We start from the raw sequence: 17,011 nt of genomic DNA on the forward strand, positions 1-17,011 counted from the left end.
GCGGGGGTTGTGTGGACGGAAATGCCTTGTTGATGTCAGAGGTCAGAGGAGAATGGGCAGAGTGGTTGGAGATGATAGAAAGGCAACAGTAACTCAAATAACCACTCGTTACAACCAAGGTATGCAGAATACCATCTCTGAACGCACAACACATCCAACCTTGAAGCAGATGAAGACCACCCGGTATAAGCAAGGTGTACCTAATAAAGTGGCCGGTGAGTGTACATTGATGCACATTGGGATTGTAAAGGTCTTACTTTGTTTAAAGAACTGTCACGCTGAATGATTTAAAAGTTGTATATGTGTTCAAGCATAATGCATTAATAATAATGCATAATCATTCCACTACACTGTACAGCTCCCATTCACGTTTCACACTGTGCACTGTGTGTGTGTGTTAGACAGAAAGGTGTTTGCATCTGTGGGAGCCTGTTAAATGAGATGCGTGCTGCCCTGGTGTGTGTCTGTGTAATGTCCCATGGTCTCCATTAAATGGCCCGATGAGGAGGTTTGTAAAGCCACACTGTTGCTACATAACAAGATGCATTTTTAAAGCGCTGCAGTGTGTTTGAATGTGCTGCAGAAAATGTTACTGTCACTTCCGATCCTGCGTTATCCCATCCCACACTCCCAGCGCACCTCGCAGACAACCGTGCCAACCAGACTCTTTAATTATGGAGGCAGGTTTTAGTGTTTTAATGGAGAGTGCGTGCCTGTTTGTGTAGGTGTCTACCTCCAGGTGTCTACCTCCTGTACAGTATGTGTATGATTCAGTGTGTCTTATGTGACGATGTGTGTTCTCCTCAGTGACCTAGTGTTGATTTAGAAGAATGGGAAACTATGACCTCCTGTCACAGGTCATAAAAAGGCCATCAAGCAACAAAATAAAACGGTTTTACCTTCCATATAACTCTCACAATGTTGATTATGACTGTAGAAATGGCTGATTTATTAGAGGACTAAATAAACTGATGATGGGATAATATGGCCTACCTGTGAACGTGTGTCACAATTAAGCATCAATAGAATCTGGGAGGTATAAGTGGTCAAATTGTAGATAAAAATTAGCAGAATTACTAAAGAATTCCTAAAAAATACAAATTTGTAATTTCTGTGTACACATTTTACAGCCCGTTCACATGAAGAGGCGCATAAATTCCACGATAATGTACAAGGTGTTAAGTGCGCGTTTAGTACGCCTTTCTTGATTTCATTTGTACGCCATCTGCGTCTGCGTATAAATGCCACAGTAAGAGTTAGTGACGTGGTATAAAAAGCGAGAAAAGCCCACTTGTGGCGGCCGGGCGGGGAGGTGGATGTGTCCAACAAACACCAGACTTTAAACCAGGAGACCCGCGTTTGAAACCGTTAACTACTGTTTTGTTTTGTAAGTTACGTTAGGGGACGACTGTCACATGTTTTTACTTATTGTGATGTTTTCTGTAGCTGTTTCTGTACATGTTTTGCTTAGTTTACTTACTTATTTTAAGCCCAACCATGACGTTTTGCCCTTACCTTAACTAAGTATTAGGGTAAGTGTTACCGCCTCCAAAGTCTCAAAAGTCAACTTGATGAGCGAGCGCGTTGAGCAGTTGTGAGCGCATAGAGAGGGTCGAGCGAGCGCTCAGCATTTGTGCACGTGGAGCAGAAATGCTCCCTCGGGAGGATGCTTTTCCACTCGCGGATACTGTTTTGTGCACGCGCGGGTTTATGATAGTAATTAAACGCCATACTGTTCTCATTCCAAGGGCATCAAATACTGAGGCTTTGTCACGGCTGTCGGCGTTCAATACCGCCGCACAAGGCACCCTTTGAGCGCCGGTATGAAACGCACCAGGCGTTCCATCAGCTACAGATTGAGGAGGATGGGTTCAACAAACACAAGGCTTTCATCCAGGAGACCGCTGTTTGTGTCCCGTGCGTCACGTTACAATCCGCTGCCCGTATTCACAACGTTCAGTGTCATTTTACAAACATAGTAGTTTTAAGCTCAACCATGTAGTTCTTTCCTAGACTTAACTACAGTGGTTTTGTTGCCTAATCCTAAAATGACACCAAGGGAAGCTATAGTGGCTTTGATGTTGAAAATAAAGCGACGCCAAGGCGTGTGAGAAAGCGGCAGTATGTGGCGAGTTGGGATGAGAACGTGTTGAATGGCCTGATGACAGTCGCATTGGGTGATTATTACTGTTGCATGTGTGCAGCAAAGCAGTCAAAGCCGGTGGAAGTGGAATGAGTATAATAACATAATGCTATTCGTTTTAAGGGATCAATTCAGTAACTTGTTCTATTTCACTGCACTAAACCAGGTGCTGCTATTGTAAGAAATGATCACACGGAGCTTTAAAGTTGGACAGATTTACTATCGAAATGCATTTCCATAATGTTAAGTGATTGGTCCCTCCCTCTATAGATAGGCATCAGTGATTCTGTCAGTCTATAAAGACAGAACAGCTGGAAGCAAAACCTACTGAGAATATGGAGTATACAGAAGAGCTTTTGAAGTATATTCATACTGTAATTATCACCGCTGATCTCTGATTGCAAGATATCCTCTCTGTAGGATATTACAGCAGTATATTAAACCAGATACGATTAGTGAGAAGAGGTGAAAGTTAATATAGAATGTAATGAAATGCACCGTACATTATCTGTCCATTACATGTACATTAAGTCTGTGTTGTGGATTTTCATCACACTGTAGTGTACAGCAGATAGGGCCCAAGCTCAGTACCTTTTTGGCTTGATGCAGTCCGTGCTAATGTTAGCCAACATTAAATCAATAAGCGATGGATTGTAATGGCTTGAATCTATTAACCATGGAAAGCAAAGAAAAAAACAGTCCCCGGCTCGCTTCTTGCACTCTCCTTCACTCAATTTAGAAACTACGTGTGCAATCCTCCCCCGCCCTAAACACAACACGGGATGCTCTGAGCTTGATTAATCAAGTATTAAATGGGAATTATTTAAGCTAATGGTCCATTAGTAGCAGCTTGACACACTGCTTACTCTCTCCCTCTCCCGCTCTCTCTCTCTGTTCTTCCCTGTGATGGACACGGGAGGAGGCAGCACAATCCAATTAAAACAGGGGAATAACAAAGGAACTCTGTCCAGAGAAGAGAAAGAAAGGTTTACTATATAGAAAAAGTATTTCCTCAGAACTATCTCTAACAATTAATATATTATTGGATTTAAATGCATTCTAATTTCATGGACAAAAAAAAGAAGAAAATCACATTGAACCATTTGAAGTGAGAGGGTGATTAAAGAGATCAGGAAACTTAACGCATCACTTTCTGTTTCCCTAATTTAAATTTTAACTAACTGGGTCGACATTGTTGTTGTTTTTTACCTTAAAATAACACTAAGTATAATAACTACAACTAGAACAACAACTACAGTAATACATTTCATACTGGGGATAATCTATGGACAACAAAATACTGCTGTGTTGAGTACAACATCTTAACACTAACCCACGGAGCTGTTCACGGCTCTGTGCCCCATTATCTCCGTGACCTCATCCAGACCTACACGCCCTCCCATTCACTTCGCTCTCGTAGCCTACTCGTTCTCCAACACCCCCACTGCAAACTGAAAACTACGGGCGACAGAGCCTTCTGCTGCAGAGCCCCTTGACTTTGGAATGCCCTGCTTGAAGAGCTCACGTCCGGGCCAGACTGCCCTCATGAGCAGTGCGTGACGGCGGCGTGACGGCGGCATGACGGCGGCGTCCACACCAGCAGCATTTCTGCTACTGCCAGCCCTTTCCTTCTATATAGAGTTTGCCTTTCATAATGGTCATTTTATTTCATTATAAATTAAATGAAATATAAAATATAATATTGATTTATATAAATTTATATTTATTTTAGACAGAAAAAGGTTAAGAAGCATGTGCTCATTTGTAAATAATAGTATTAATCCACAATTAAAACCCTGTACTTTATTCATTCATTCATTAATGGAGCTCTCCAAGTCATTGCATGTTGTACAACACTGTCCTGCAAATATTTCAGAATAAAAGGCTTGTGTTGACAAATGAAGGAATTCTGTCCACAGAAAAAAAACTAAAACGCTTGGGCTTTTATTTTGAAACGGGAGATTTAAAAATACATTTTTACTTTTTTCATGTCTGTGACATATTCTACAGATGTCTAGACATTGAAACTGTAGTAATGCTGCTGGTATGATGTTAATATACTGTGAAATCACACCTTCACTGTCTGTTGTTGCTCCCAACAGCGTGCGGCTCGCGGTAAAAATAGGTGAGACCTCGAATCTTTAGAAGAGACGCAGCTGACACGCAGCCGCGCTACTCTACTCACCCGGCTGTGTGGCTGCTCTAACCTTGACGCAGACGCTAAAATAAACAACAGGCAGCTGGTCAGCAGGCTCCAGCTCGGCTCTGACTGGCTGTTTTTCCTCCGGTCTGTGAAATCCTGCAGATGCCGTTAGGAGCACCGGAGGACACAGAGGCACATGATTCATTTTCAGATTACCTGTCTCATGCATTACTGTCAGGATATAGAGACCGTTTTATAAAAAATAACTTTTTTTGAATCATATTTGTTCCATTTCTATCCACTGCATTTTTACCTGACGAAGTGATGAGCAGTAAACAGCAATGCAACACCTTCTGGCAACTCACTGCACCATCCTGTCAAATATGTGCAAGCATACATTGCTGGTAAACTACTTCCCTACATTCCCTATTCCCCCGGCCCTTCCACTGCCATTATCCATCCATCCACCAGATGCCTTTGAGATTTTCCTTCCTTTCTCCGTCACCTGACTGCCCCACCCATCTACACACCTGTTCCCACGTCCCTCATCTGTTCTGTTTCCTTCCCTGCCTGCATCTCATTCTCTCAAGCCTCTCACTTTATATTCTGTAGCAGCCCAGTTACATTTGTTCCCTGCCAGACCATTGAAGCTACTGTGCTGCTATCTTGCCGTGTACTTCTATTACTCTGCCCCTTTACCTGGACCTGCCTGCCTACTTATACCTTTACCTGGCTGCCTGTATCTGTACCTGCCAGTTAGCCTACTATTCCCTGTATCCACCGCACCATGACAACTTTCCAGAGCAGTAAAAATCCTGTCCGATACGATTATAAACTGTGCAGTGTTTTTTATATATATATATATATAAAGCTGCACTATTTTCAGACTGATTTTACTACAATAGACACCGCTACTGTGTGGGAACATCAGAGTTGCATTTCAATGTCAGCTATAAAACCAATCAAAGTGTTCCATTACTATCAGTTCAGGCTGAAGGCATCTCATAGCACACATACACACACACATGCATACCAGTATACTAGGCTATAAAACAATCCTGCAATAAATAGAAGTAATTAAAGCAAACCTAGTTAACACCGTCTTTTGTGTGTGAGTGTTGCAACAGAAACAGTTCATGGCAAATGTGCAGTTCTGTGTCAAATTCACTCATGATGTGACATGTACCTTTAATGTACCTTGTAATGTGATGGGCCAAGTCGTCAATCATTTTATAACACCCTCTAACCACACACACACACACACACACACACACGTAATCTGAGGAAAACACCTAAATGTGACTTGTGGAATAGATTTTGCCCCGTTAGGCGGACAGAAATATGAACGAGGAACTGCATAGATTATAGCAAACAGTACCAGTGACACAGTGATCTTGGCTCCAGGGGGAAAAACATACAAATTTAAATCACAGGAAGAAGCGTTACCGTACGTGCAACGGATGCTCCGTGCGTAAAGACGCAAGGGCGGTGCTGTTTTTTACTCCGACACAATCTGCCAGGAGAGAAAAAAAAATCCTTTTTCTAGCAGCTATATGTGACTGAGATCTGTTTGTTTTACTGACTGACTGCCTGATGTGAAGGGATCCAAGGGAAAGGCAGAGGGCCTAAAGTTATATGAAGGATATTATATTATTGAGTAATATTGAGTATAGCCCTCACTAATACCACTGCTGCATGGAGCGCTACATGATGCCAACATAGAAGGATTGTTAGATGTATCCTACAGCGAGGGGGGGGGGGAGAGAGAGAGAGAGAGAGATTGTTGCTTGTACCATAGCAGTTAACAACCAGCCTCTTCTGCTCGTGGCTGGAAACCCCAGTGTTAACAGACAGGTGATAACCAGCTTCATGATACTGTTTATCCAGCAGCTCCAATGTTAGTTTTAGTGAAGCAAGGAACCCAAAGAGAGACAAAGACCTCAGGACAACAGTTAGCGTTACCGAGACTGGCTGCTAGCCAAGTTCTAAAACATTTTGGCTGGACCGCAGAGGCCAAGCCCTGCAAACACAAAAGTCTGTCACTGAGTGAGTGATGAAGTTACACGATTGGTCGGCCGAGTGTTGGAGTTTCCTCATTGGGAACAGGCCTTTGTTTACGTTTTCAGGGCACTATGCACCTGATTGGACGAAATAGTTAGTTAGTAGTTCCCCGAAATGTGTGAGAAATAATCCATGCAAAATTTGCTAAATCTGTGTTTATTTTGGATGAACAACGGTTGATTTAAAAGTTTGGCTGGAGACTGTGGGCATGTACTATTAGTGGATTTAACATTATAGACACCACCATTAACTATTTGTCTAACAATTTAGCCACATCCCTACTCAGTTTTGAGACTTGTTTTTCTTGCCCTGGACCAACTCTGAAATAATGACATGCGGAGTATCTTCTTCTTTTGCTTCATTTGTGGTACGCCACGATGCTTAAACCCAGAAAGTCGGGGAAGGTCTCATCTTTTTAGTTTAGGTTAAAACCTGTTCACACACCAATAAAACACGTTTATACGTGAAAGAAAGGGTTGTGTTCAGTTAGTAACTGTTCTATTCCTATTATTCCTGAAGGTGGTACTGTAAGCTAATGCACTATAGGGAAAGGCAGGAAGTGACGTATGGTGTTGTTGCTGTAGTCTGGAGCCGTGATGGAGCGGGATGCTTTGCTTCTGTTAATAAACTCGGTAACCATCGTACGTGATCCTGACTTCTTTTACGTGCAAACATAACAGAAAGGTGTTTACATGACTGTCAAAGTACATAGCTCATGTTTAGAGGACAGTACAATAGTCATGTAGAGTTTTCATGTATAGTACAATCATTTCCTGTTTCCTTTATCTTTTCTGCGTAGTGATATATTAAGTACAAATTCTCCATAAAGTTCTGTTACTGGTATACATTTAATCTAGTTTCAATATACATGAGTTACCAAAATAAGTCTCCTGCCAGAAGTTTCCTAGTGAAATACGTCTGTGATGTTTATTCAGTGTTGTGCTTGTTGACATTATGCTGATCAGCGACTGGATGTTATAGTTTATCTCCTTTTCAGTCTGCACTACATCACTGAGCTCATAACCATCATCAGGCTCCTTCTCTCCGAGCTCAGTCATTTCATCTGTTCAGAGACCCACAGGGAAAGATGCTCAGCATAAACAAAGACATGCAAAATCAAACCATTTTCACCACAAATCTCTTTGCAGGTATATATCAGTGTACGAGCAAGTTGTGGGTTTGCTCTTCTGTGGGGCCAGCTGCCCAGAAACACGGTCAAATTACAGGTGATTGTTGTGATAGAATTCTAAACTCAGATAAGTGGGAATTCCTGATGGAAACCGACAAGGCTTTTTCAGTAAAACCGCTGCATATTTGGAAAACAAAAGTCTGCTGAACGCAGCAGTAATTTAGTCCAACAGGGCAGAAGAGATGGAGAGAAACAAAGCCAGCTGCTACCCGCTTCACTCTCAGCACACCAATGACGAATACAAACAATCCTACATGGATGTAATTACAGCACACTGGCATTTTGCTGTCATGGAAATGCATGCATTAGGCAAGACGTCCATCACCTGCCTTTCACATAAAACACTGCATATTGTGTCATGTGAATCGTGCTTATATGGTGTAGAATGTAAGATGAGGCACATTATGCAAAGGTCAGAATGTATATTATGCACATCTAAATGGAGACATAAATATGAATTTTCTAATTTGGTACCCCCATTGTCTCAGATATTTTCTGCCATGCTTGAGATTTTTCAACATGCTAGCAGCGAGACTTTATGGGTGGCAATGCCACCTCGGTCAGTTGGTCCACCACTTTTGATCCAGACTGAAATATCTCAACAAGTATATGAATTGATTGCCTTGATGTTTGGTGCAGATATCCATGTTGCCCAGAGGATGGTCTCCTGACTTTTTCTCTAGCACCACCATGACGTTGGCATTTTTGTGTTTTCAGGGAAATGTCTCAATAATTAATGGATTGATTGCTGGGAAATTTGGTGCAGATATTCATGGTACCCAGAGGATGAATTATAACGACTTTGATGATCCCCTGACCTTTCATCTAACGCCACCAGCAAGGTCAAAAATGTTCTGTATGTAGTGGAACATCTCAGTATCTAGCAGATTGGCACAGAATATATTAGTAGTTATGGTTCCCTCACAATGTATTCTAGTGATTTTGGTGATCCCTTGACTTTTCCACCAGCACCAACCAGCAGATTAAAATGTGTGTTTCAGAGTAAATTGTCTTGAACACTGTTGGATGGTTACCATGTCATTTAGTGGTGACGGTAATGGTCTTTGTAAACTTTCATGATCCCCTGACTTTTCATTTATTGCCAATATCAAGTCAACAATTCAATTTGTCCTACTTGGATAAACAGTTTGTTTGCCTTTACAATGAACACAACAACTTCACAGCACCACTAGCGTAAATCCAGACTTTACAAAAGTCCCAATAGCGTCACAGAGGGGATTCAGAGATTCACATCGTTGCTTCCTGTACATTATTCACTGCTTTTGCATCAATAACCACATTGGGTTAAGCGACCTCAAGATTCGATTTAAAACATTTACATCCTTGCCCTCGGTCACATTCACTAGCAAGTATCGCACCACAACCATGTCATTTTATAAAGGTTTAATAAAAGGTGAAGTGTAGGATGTTGAGAGTGAGGAAGGCAAAGGAAGTTGTCCATTTAAGCTGGTCTGGGACAAATGTATGAAGGCCGGAGAGGAGGAGACTCAATGTGGGGGATCCGTCTCTGGAGTAGAGTTACCCGAGCTAGTTACCGGCGAGATCTCACAAAATTACATTGTTTTTTGTTTTGTTTTTTCAACCTCATGACGGCACTGGGGGAAAAGTCAGCGGGTGTCTATAGGTGTCACCCTAATGTTGAAACGTCATGGCAATCCATCCAATTTTTGTTGAGATATTTCAGTCTGGACCAAACCGGTGAACCGACAGACCGGCATTGCCATCCATAGAGCCACGCCACTAGATGTAATAGCGCATTAATTGTAAAGCCACTAATGTCTTGGAAGCATTAACTGAACCTGTGATTGTAAGGTTGTAGTGGGCTCAGTTTTAAAGCTAAGAATCCATCGGTACCAACCATGTCATACCAGCTCGTCATGAACGAGGCTGATTAACGCTACAAACTTACGCTAGATTTTGGCGATGAAAGACTGGCATGGTCATTTTCAAAGGGGTCCCTTGACCTCTGACCTCCAGATATGTGAATGTAAATGGGTTCTATGGGTACCCACGAGTCTCCCCTTTATAGAAATGCCCATTTGATGATAATCACATGCAGTTTGGGGCAAGTCATAGTCAAGTCAGCACACTGACACACTAACAGCTGTTGAGTTTGCCATGTTATGATTCAAGCATATTGTTTCATGCTTAATGCAGTACCTGTGAGGGTTTCTGGACAATATCTGTCATTGTTTTGTGTTGTTGATTGATTTCCAATAATAAATATATACATACATTTGTATGAAGCAGCATATTTGTCCACTCCCATGTTGACAAGAGTATTAAATACTTGACAAATCTCCCTTTAAGGTACATTTTGAACAGATAAAAAATGTGTGATTAATCATGATTAAATATTTTAACAGATTGACAGCCCTAATTATAATGCAGAGTGTCACTGGATGTGCATCTTAGAGGTCAGCATATTTGGCTGCAAAGTTCACTTTAGTGTGGTTACCTCTGCTGCAAAACTTGACCTACAATCTGCTCCTGCTCGCCCAGCTGACCAGGAGAAAATAATGGTGTTGCTCTGTGATGTACTTGAATGTTTGGTATGCAAGCAGGGTTACACACCTTCTCATAAGATACCCATCAGGCATTTCCTCAGACAAAGCTCCCTAGAAGGAGTTCTCCAAACGGCTTCATTCATCTTAGTGTTAGAACAACATGACGGTGGCACTGAAATCAGTGTTTGAGTCCCAAAGGACAAGAGGATGTAGGGTAAGTCTTACAGCACCTTGATCAAAGGAAATAGCTCGATTCTGATTTAATTCCTTCTGGCCTTGCACTTTCTGATTTAGAGTGACTTGAAAACTTTAAGACAGAGCGATGTAATGACAGTGGGCGGGAGGAAGACAGAGTGAGAGAGATGAATAGAGAGCAAAGCTCCTTCCTTTTAAAGAGCTGTGAATTTCTTCAGAGGGGAACATTCTTTTCTCATTTTGCTAATGCAGTTACATAACACATCAGTATATCAGCAGTGTGGAGCGCCGGCACAATTAGCCCTCCTGTGGAATCACTCACAATGACACTAATGCCTCACACATTCATCTGACTTTCAGACTGCTATTTTTAATTAGAAATAACTGACAAATCAACTCAAAGCCCTCCTCGTATTGCTTGCGTGCTTTTCCTTTTTTGCACATTATGAACTGAAAAGGTGATGATGGAAGGAGATTTTTTTGGGTCTCGCTGCTATCTCTGCCCGAGACACAGAACGTAGACAAACAGACACACAATGACGGGTTGTTGGAGGCAGCATTTACACATGGAGGGCAGGCTGCCTTGGACACACGGTGAGATTGGGTGGGTCACAGGGAATAAAACCGAACGAGGGCAAAGGAAAATTTAAAACTCTGAGTGAAATGGTGGAGGGAAGCAGGAAGGCAGAGTGATGTTCGTGTGATGTGTGATAAGAGGAGCCATGCTGTAAAGGCTTTTGAACTGACCTGTGTGAGGGCAGAGGAAGGGCTGGAGGGAAGGTGGAGAGAGCCAAAGGGATTGAGGTTGAGCAGTAGCCTCACATAAGGAAACCCAGAGGGGGGGGGGGGTCCTCCTCCATATAAAGTCTAGAGAAAATGAACCGGCAAAGGGTGAGGATGTTATGTGCTGAAAAATAATTGTCGAATGATTGAGGATGTCTTCTGGATTAATTGATGAAGCTGTGGTTGACATAGTTGACAGTTCTCAATCATTAGAAACAAATAATAACAAATATCAAAGAAGCTCACAATTGTACAGAAAATTAAAAAAAAAATCTGCAGGAATCGCGGGGGCAAAACTGAGACACAAACGCCCCGCAGCTTCAATGTTTATCTGTTGCTGCATTGCTTTGAGGTCTATTGACTGTTCTGTGGTTGTGGGGAGACCACACCCAACCAACTAATATCACTGGGGCACTGGGCCCCTCTGTCCTCCACCTGGAGGTTGCAGATTGCAACCAACTGCTCACCCTTCCCTTTCCAAGCTTGTCAGAACTACGGTGGCCTTCAGGCAAAGTCAAAATGACAAAGGCTCTCTCTGGAGCCAGTGTTTGGTTTGTCCATTCTGGGCTACTGTAGAAACATGGCGGACTCCATGAACAGGACCTGCTCCCTATGTAGATATAAACGGCTCATTCTAAGCTAACGAAAACACGACGTCTCTTATTGTCAGGTGATTACACACTAATGAAAACATAGTTATGAATATTATATCCCATTTCTGTTAATAGATCGGCCGTAATGCTACACACTGTTAGTTACGTGTCGTGTTGTTTGTTGTGTTTCTGCTCTCTCTCCTGTGTTTCTTCAGATGCCGCCCCACCCCCCCGCCCTGCTGCTGTGGTGAATGGTTGGGCGCAGCCGCGTCCAATCACCCATCAGGGCCGGGTGGTTAAGAGACCGGGAGAAAGGAACAGCCAGTGCCAGTGGGCCACATTACACAGTGTTGCACCGTGTTACACAGCTCCCTCTGAGGAAGTGTGTTGTATCCGCAGTCTTTAAGTAAGACTCAAGTGGTTGTTTAGTTTCCACATTACAACTCTCCCTTTAGAGAGCAGCTTCCAGTTGATCATTGGAACATTTAGTTTATTGATAATAAATTGTTAAACTTGTTTGCACACTTCTGTTGCCCGTCTCTCTTTCCCCTGGGTTTATATTATTGTCCCCCACCTGCAGTCTGCCATCCAGCTGCCGTCTATGAGCCAGCTGTCAATCACTCGCCAACTCTGATCAAATAACGATCAATATGCTGTTACGTTAATGCCTATTTCTCTCCTCAGATGTTTTCCGAATCATCTTGTAGTGTACTGTGTAGCTGGAAAATGACAGTTTGTGACCCGGCAGCCATGTTGAGATCTGTTGAGGAAATACCAAGCACCGCCCACCAGCTGGAGCACAGCCAATAGGAACGCTCTCTCTCTGAAATGACCTGTGATTGGTCAAAGTCTCCCGTCAGGGGCTAGATTTTCTAAAGCCTGAAAACAGAGCCATGAGGAGGTGCAGAAGTCTAGTTATCTCTCAGAACACTTGAGTTACAATATGATGAAAGGTTATTATGGGATTTTTGCCCAATGATGCCAAAACATTCTGCCTACTGAAGCTTTAAGCACAAAAATCTAATTAAAAAAAATATTGTGTATCTTGCATAAGAATTATGATATAGATGTGTAATTCATCAATGTATGCATTCTGTCTAATCCAACAATGCTGTTGAAATAAATTGGAAATCTCTTTAAAAAGGAGGAAAGCAGATGCCCGTCCAGTTAGTTTCCTCTGGCAACAGGTCCACACAAACACACAGAAATCTCTCCTGTTAAATATCCAGTTCCATTTGACAGTGTGTTCATATTCAACTCCACAGGTTCAAGTGGGAAGCTAATAGAGGAAATAGGTTTTCAGGGCCTTTAGGGGACCTATGCTTTTTTTTCAAAACCTCCCATTAAGCAGCTGTTGATGTCTTGATCGCTGAAATGCTTTCTGCAGGCAAACTGCAGTTTTTCCTTTACGTGATGTCACATCATTTAGCTCTCGGCCACCAGCAAACAAAACAGATCCAGGAATGCAAGGTACAACTGCACACATATATAAATATATATATATATAAACCACCACACAGCGCAGTGATTTATTTGAGTCCACTATGTGCAAAATCAATCAGATAAAGAGAGAGGAAAATTCCATTGCGCTCTAAGCTGTGAAGTGTTGACGTGAATTTAAAATACTGAGAGGCAATGAGGCCACGCCGAGGATCTCTGTCCTCCGGGGCTAAGCTTTGGCTCGCTTCAAGAGCTATCATGTTGTGCCCGATGAAGGAGAAATAATGCCTTTACTTCCACTTCCTGTCCTGGCAGTGTCACGCAGCGTTGTCTGTCTCCGCTTCCCAGTCCCGCAGCCCGTCCCCGTCCCCTGCCGGAGGCCGGTCAGGGGGGCTAAAAGCCTCTTCACATGAAGAGATAATACCCCCTCTAATTTGCCATCGCGTTGGGAATGAGGCTCGCCGCTCCCCCCGTTCCCTCCTGTTGACTGTTCCTCGGCCAGCTTCTACAGATTATTATAGATGACAGATGCCGCCATCTTATGGGAGACGACAGGATTATCTTGTTGTGGCAGGCGGAGCATGGAGAGACTGTCGGAAAATGGTTTGAAACAGAGCAGACCACAAAAAAAAAAAAACAGGCCTGCGCCAGCAATCATGCGAGCTTCTATATGCTGTACAAATACTCACACAGAATGGTGATAAAGCACTGGCTCGCCATAACAAAGCAATAAAAGCCACTGATTTAAACACCAGAATGATAAATAGAGCCTCAAGTGGTCATTAGTGGATCTAAGCCCATGGGACAAATCATTTGACACTGAGAATATAAGCTCCAATTCATCATCTGGGAAAGTTTTATAGGCATGTCTCAAAATCGTCACCAACAGATCCGTCTCTTTAGGTGTGTGACGAACACAGCTTTAGTCATGATACTGATGTCATTCAGCACGACCAAATGAAATCAGACATACTTTGGGGCCAAACAGACATAAATATTCAGGCTTGTTTCTGGGTCCTGTCTTCTCGTTTTCTGCGTCAATGCCCAGAAACTGCAAGGGTTAACAATAGAGGACACAAAACTGGAGGCCAACCAAATCATTCAGAGACTCCACGGATTTAGCGTCAATCAAAGTCGATGCGGTAGAACCAGATATTGTCTTTGCTGTTCCACACATTCTTCTTCAGTGTCAAAGCCTGGCGCCTAGGGCTGGGAGATATGACGCTATATATATCAAACAATATAAAAATATCTATCATCAAGACCAGTACAATCACTACACTCTACAGCTAAACTCGATTATTATAACCGATGACATAATAATCAGTGAGGTTATGTAGGTCATAACTTCACAAGATGCTCCCTATTTCCCCTCTAAAATAACACGACAAATTACTACTTTATAATATTATGACTTTATTCTCTTAAACTTCTGACTTTATTCTTGAAATCTCAGATTTTTTTTTTTCTCAATGTGGCCCTAATACTCCGTCGTAATAAAGGTACATTTTAAAAAGCTAATGAAAAGCACGACATCACTCGTCAACAACACTTCATTAGAAGCTGTTCCTCTAATATACTCCCATGTTCCCATCCATCAGGTCTCATCACCACACACACGCACACACACACACATACACACACACACACACACACACACACACACTCACTCCATCCTACTCCTGACTGATCCATTTCAGTCCTGACTGCTGTTAGTGCCCACAAAAGGTCAAAGACTGACCTTTACCTCTACTTTCAGGTACCACAAATCTCCATTGAACAGCTTGCTGTGTGTGTGTGTGTGTGTGTGTGTCCCTGTCTGTGCTCCCAGGTTTATGTGTGTGATCCAGCACTTCAGGAGAACGAAGCTGGCAGGCTCATTATCATAGGCCCACTCTAAAACAGATAAGGTAGGGATCTATCGGTCTGAAATGATGGGACCTGAGTGGGCTTCTAATGGCCGCGGCGTTTGCCAGGCTGCCCCTGTAAGTGGATTTCTACTGCGATCTGCTGTTTGTTTATTGGAGTGCCTGTTGTTCTGGATGCACTCCATAGAGGATACAAATTGCATTATTCACGGCAGGCAGGCTGGTAATGGCAAGGATGAATGATGGCCCCTATTTCTCTCCTGACAGAGAAGGTCGAGAGAGGAGCTCTATACAATTACACACAAGTTTGTGTTCGATCAGCGGATGGCTACGGGTGAAGTGCTCACCGCACGCTGGAGGCCTGGAGGAAGGAGTTTAGGGGGAAGGAGGGCTCCGAGTTTGACTCTCGTAGGGATTTCAGGGTATGAAGTGCAGCGTTACTAAATGAATTTGCCTTATATTCTGAACTCAGATCTCGGGGGATATGTGCTGTATTTTTTTTTTTTTTAGGCCTGACCATTGATTTTTAGATTCCGCAAACAACAAGCCAACATAGCAAATTGATGTAAAATGCATGATCTACGGTATTTCTTGTTTTTCGTGCTCTTTATTCGTCTTCATTACGGAGTACAAAGTAGACAGTGACGAGGATGATGCACCAACCATTTCAGTTTGGATTAGACCCGTATGCTGGATTACTCATACAATGGGACAATAAGTGCCTGTTGTTAAATATCCAATAACATCCAGTCAGTTATATGATGGACGTTCTCTCCTGACCATACCCATCAAAAAACAGAAAGATTAAAATTTCATTTTCCCAATAATTTCCCAGTAATCTGATTGTTAATCTGATTGATCAGTTGTGAAACGCTGTCAAATCTCTTTATCCTAGACGGGCGCTGAATGTCTGATATTACATAGAATTGCTTGGTTTCTCCCAATAAATCACGATTTATAGCCTATTCGGTATAAATATAAGATAATAATACTGTTTTGAAAAGTTGAAAATAATCCATCTCCTTCGTGGCCAATCACATGTGTTTAAAAACGTGTGGAAACGCCCGCTTTCATCCTTGCCATCGTGCCTGCTGTTACTAAGCAACCAAAATCTGCGTACTACGATGATGATGAAGTTGCTGTAATTTAGCAGTAAGCCTCACTGACTAGACTAAACACAGTCCAAACAAAGATAAATGCATTTCCAGCACCGTATTTCCCTTTACAGTAGCTTTTACTGCTCCATTTGTCTGACCTTTCCACCGGATGCTGTGCCGTCCTCAGACAGCTCCGGATAAAATGATTAACTTCTCCTCCATATATTTACCGTAGACTGATATTTACGGAAGAAAGAAAAAGATATCTGCCGGCTGTGATTGGTTGTCCCTCGTCGCATTCCAAAAGTTGAGCTATTTTTATCTCGGGGAAAATAGGCACTTGGGAACGCTTGCACGCTGCAACGGCGGTGCTCTCGCTTTTCGGTGCACCTTCCGCGCGTTTACATTGGCAACAATGTATTTGAGGGCGAAAAAAAAGGCACAGTGTGCATTATTAAATCACCATGGAAACTAAGTTTGACTATCGAAATCTAAATAACAGCATCATAAGGCTACTGTTTCAACATGAAAGAATACTTTTATTAATCAGAGCACTCACATAAGAACACAGCGCTTTCAGAGCGCTAGATGTTATTAGAAATCTTAGTCTGGACCGATCAGCAGACCGGCATTTCCACCCCAGAGCCCCAAAGCATGCTACAGTACTAGCATGGCTAAAATGTAGGGCTGTCAATCGATTATAATATTGAATTGCGATTAATCGCCTGATTGTCCATAGTTAACCGTGATTAATCGCAAATTAATCACACATTGTTTTATCTGTTCAAAATGAACCTTAAAGGGAGATTTGTCAAGTATTTAATACTCTTATCAACATGGGAGTGGATAAATATGCTGCTTTATGTAAAATGTATGTATATATTTATTATTGGTAATCAATTAACAACACAAAACAATGACAGATATTGATCCAGAAACCCTCACAGGTACTGCATTTAGCATGAAACAAT

Source organism: Sebastes fasciatus, chromosome 12, assembly GCF_043250625.1.
Source record: "Sebastes fasciatus isolate fSebFas1 chromosome 12, fSebFas1.pri, whole genome shotgun sequence".
Lineage (NCBI taxonomy): Eukaryota > Metazoa > Chordata > Actinopteri > Perciformes > Sebastidae > Sebastes > Sebastes fasciatus.